The 4,197-nt window shown below is 57.7% G+C and overlaps 1 pseudogene; it reads right to left on the reverse strand.

Moving 5' to 3' along the window:
- Positions 1–3,589, reverse strand: LOC112131608 (uncharacterized; annotated as a pseudogene).
- Positions 3,590–4,197: the final 608 nt, after the last annotated feature.

The following is a 4,197-nucleotide window of genomic DNA, read 5'->3' on the forward strand; positions in this document are numbered from 1 at the left end:
TCACTTATTACCAGAGGATGGGGGAGGCTGAGCCAGAATGACTTCTTTACCCTGCTGACTCTGGAAAGCCTGGCCCGTTTTGATCCATTGCAAAGCGAGAGTCACCTCATGTTTGGAAAATGGTTCTGCTCCCAAGTTCAGTGGAGGGATGCGGCCTGTAGGACGAAGGACTCTCTTCCTTCTGACTCTGTCTGCACAGTGGGGCCTAGGGCTGGAGCTCTCTCTGTGTGGACTGCTGACTCCTTCTACCTTGGGTTCCATCAGCCCCACCCTGGGACACGGGGCTTGGAAGATTCTGGCCCTTCCTGGCCCTTAAGTCGCTGTCAGAAACCCCATCTCGTGCTTGGATGCCCCAATGACTGTGACCCACACCTCTCTGGAAACATTGGAGATCTCTCCTCCATGCATGGTCACCTAAAATCCCAGAAGCTAGGGACACATGGCCGCCAGCCACCTCACTGCTTTCAGGAGAGAATGCTGAGTCTCTTAGCAACTCTTTACTTGAGTTCTTCATGGGTGTGTGGTTAAGACGTAGTGAGACCAGATGTATTAACTCAGGCCGGGTCATGGTGGCTCACGCCTGTAACCCCTACACTTTGGGAGGCCGAGGCTGTAGGATCCCTTGAGGAATCGCCTAACTCTGGGGACGATGAGGCTGCAGTGAGTGAGCCATAATGGTGTCACTGCACTCCAGTCTGGCTGAAAGACAGAGTGAGGCCCTGTCACAGGCAGGCAGGCAGACAGACAGACAGACAGACAACAGCTGTATTATGTTCTTCTCAGGGTAGGAAATAAAAATAACAGAATACAGTGCTTATTTTTTTATTATTTTTTTTTTGGTACAGAGTTTCAATCTTGTTGCCCACACTGGAGTGCAATGGCACCATTTCGGCTTACCACAACCTCCACCTCCCATGTTCAAGCAATTCTCCTGCCTCAACCTCCTGAGTAGCTGGGATTACAGGCATATGCCACCACACCCAGCTGATTTTGTATTGTTAGTAGTGACGGCATTTCTCTATGTGGGTCAGGCGGGTCTCGAACTGGCCACCTCAGGTGATCTGCCCACCTTGGCCTCCCAAAGTGCTGGGATGACAGGCGTGAGCAATTGCACCTGGCCAGCTACATTTTTTTTTTTAATTTTCAATTTTTATCTATTTATTATTATTTTTTTTTTTTTGAGACAGAGTCTCGCTCTGTTGCGCAGACTGGAGTGCAGTGGTGTGATGTCGGCTCACTTCAAGCTCTGCCTCCCAGGTTCACGCCATTCTCCTGTCTGAGCCTCCCAAGTACAGGCGCCCGCCACCGCGCCTGTCTAATTTTTTGTATTTTGAGTAGAGACGGGGTTCTTGTGGTAGCCAGGATGGTCTCAATCACCTGTCCCCCGTGATCCGCCCACCTCGACCTCCCAAAGTGCTGGGATTACAGGCGTGAGCCACCACGCCAGGACTATTTATCTATTTATTAACTTTGAGTCCGGTTATGAAACCAGTCAGTTTTTGTATTTTTTTAGAGACGAGGTTTCACCATGTAGCCAAGGCTTGGATCGAGGGATCCACCTTCCCTCACCTCCCAAAGTGCAGGGATGACAGACATGAGCCTACCGCACCCAGCTCCCCCACTTCCCCCCCAGCTTATCCCTCAGGTGCCCGTGGCCGTGCGGTGGTGTGTGGTTCCCACCCCAGCACCCCTCCTCCGGTCTCCACCGCGTTGTCTGCAAGTGGGTCCTGAGGGAGCTCGTTGGTGTGGCGGTCGAGGTGGTTGAGTGAGACACAGCCCTCCCACGCGGGGAAGGGTGCCGCCTGGTCTGGCGAGCACGGGTCCCGTTCTCCCCTCTGGCGGGTGCGCGCAGGCCATGTGAGCGATCGCGGTGGGCTCATTCAGGTGATGCGTGAGCCGGCCGCCCACTGAGGGACTACCATTCTGCCTCCGACAGGTTGTGTGTGGGTTTACTTGGAGGTGCTTTGTCTGGGAGAAAGGAGGCGGGTGGATGCCCGGGCCCTTGAGGGATTGAGTGCACGTGCAGCGGCCAGGCCCCCGCCCAGTCCGAGAAGGCTCAAGACTGCCGCATACAGATTTTTCCTGGTACTGCAGACCCCCTCCTTTTCCCAGGCATCCCTGAGCACCTCTGCAGGCCCGATGAGGGGTGACTGGCAGGTGGGGAGTGTGACCCACCCTCGGTGAGAATGCCTTCTGTAGCGATCCGAGAGGTGTGCCTTTGGGCTACAGGATCCCCTGGCCTGCAACCTCTCCCTGCATTATGGTAGTGCTGCCGTAGTGACTCACTTGCAGAGGACCCTCTTCCACTTCCCCCTAGACGGGGTAGGGGGTGGAGAGTGAGGGTTCCGCCAGCCTCCACAGGGGAGACCGAGGGCGGCTGGTCACCTACTGTGTGGCCCTCGCCTCCCCCTTCCGAGTCGGGGGATGATCCCGCTGGGCCGCGTCCTAGTGGTTGGGAGGCTGCGCGAGTGGTGGCTGTGCCTGGTTTTCCATCCGGCACGTGACCCGTTCCGCTGTGACCCTTACCTCCGCCCACTCCCCTGCGGAGCAGCGACCGGTGCCAACAACCGCATTTGCGTGGCACGGGGTTGGGCTGCCTGGCCCTGGGAAGCGTCCCAAGTGGGGTGGCGCTCCAGTCTCCCAGATCTTGACCAGGTCGGAGGATGGAGGAGAAACGATCAACGTGGCCCTGGCATTGGGTTTGTGGCTGAGGTAATTTTGGGGTCCCGATGGTGGCACCCGGGGCTCGTGAGGCCGGTCTCAGTGGGTGCCAAGGGCCGTCTGGCATCCTAGGCGGGGTGCCACGGGACCTCCCTCGTGTCTGTGGTGGGATCCCGTGACCATGTTTTCCTGGTGGCCTGGCTGTGCCTGAGGTTTCTCCCCAAGCCGCCCCTCTGTGGGCTCCCGGGTGCCCTTGCCCTTGCCGTCCCTGGCCTTGCCTGTTTGTGCCCCCCACCCCAACTGCAGATCCTCTCTCCCCTAGTGGCTCACCGGCTTAGGCTGTGGCGGCCACGTCTAGGACCAAACCCGGCTCTGCCTTGTGGGGCGCCGCTGCCGACCACTGGTTGGCCTGTTTTCCGTGTCCCCAGGCGTATGCCTTCAGGACCAGTTCAGCGGCACGCCGCATGGGCCTGGTGGGCACCTGGAGGGTTTGGGGTCAACCTGCAGTGCATGTGGGGAAGAGGGTTCTGGGGGCTGGCCATGACGGCAGTGGCGGTGGGGGAGCTGTGGGCCCACCGAAGGCCAGTTGGCTGCTCCAGGTACAGGGCAGGGCCACCTTCATGCTCGGAGGCCGCTGGTGGTGAGACCCCGGGCACCACAGTCTGCTTCTCGTTCGCTGCCCAAACGTCGGGGCCGCCCCGCACCCACCACGTGTGAGTGGCCACCGGTCCCACACAGCTGCCACACACAGGTCAGGTGGTCTTCCTCGCACGTGGGTGTGAAAGGTCGGGTGTGGTGAGCCCATCGGGGGGTGTTGTGTCGTGTGGGTGGATGGGATGTCCAGTTCGCCACCCCAGCACCCCCCTCCTACGGCCCTGCGCTGCTCCCTCCCTCCCACACGCCGGTTCGCCTGTCCTGCCATGCCCATCCTCGTGACTGGGACGCCGGGCTCATCCTCGCGAGGCCTGGAGGCTGCTTTCTACCTACATGATTGATCCTACCAGAACCATATGCTTGTCTCAAAGATTAAGCCGTACATGTCTAAGTATGCAGGGCTGGTACAGTGAAACTGTGAATGGCTCATTAAATCAGTTATGGTTATTTAGGTCACTTGCTCTTCTCCTGCTTGGAAAACTGTTGTAATTCTAGAGCTAATACATGTCGAAGGGCACTAACCCCCTTCGCGGGGAAGATGTACGCATTTGTCAGATCAAATTCAACCCTGTCAGCCCCTTTCTGTCTCCAGCCAGGGCGTCGGGTGCCGCCGGCTTTGGTGACTCTAGATAACCTCAGGCCAATCGCACGCCCCCAGTGACAGCGACGACACATTCAAACGTCTGCCCTAACAACTTTTGTTGGTAGTAGCTGTGCCTACCATGGTGACAACGTGTGATGGGGAATCAGGTTTTGATTCTGGAGAGGGAGCCTGAGATACAGCTACCACAGTCAAGGAAGGCAGTAGGTGGGAAAATTACCCACTCTCAACCCAGGGAGGTAGTGATGAAAAATAACAATACAGGACACTTTCGAGGCCCT

The sequence above is a fragment of the Pongo abelii genome, chromosome Y (genome assembly GCF_028885655.2).
Source record: "Pongo abelii isolate AG06213 chromosome Y, NHGRI_mPonAbe1-v2.0_pri, whole genome shotgun sequence".
NCBI lineage: Eukaryota > Metazoa > Chordata > Mammalia > Primates > Hominidae > Pongo > Pongo abelii.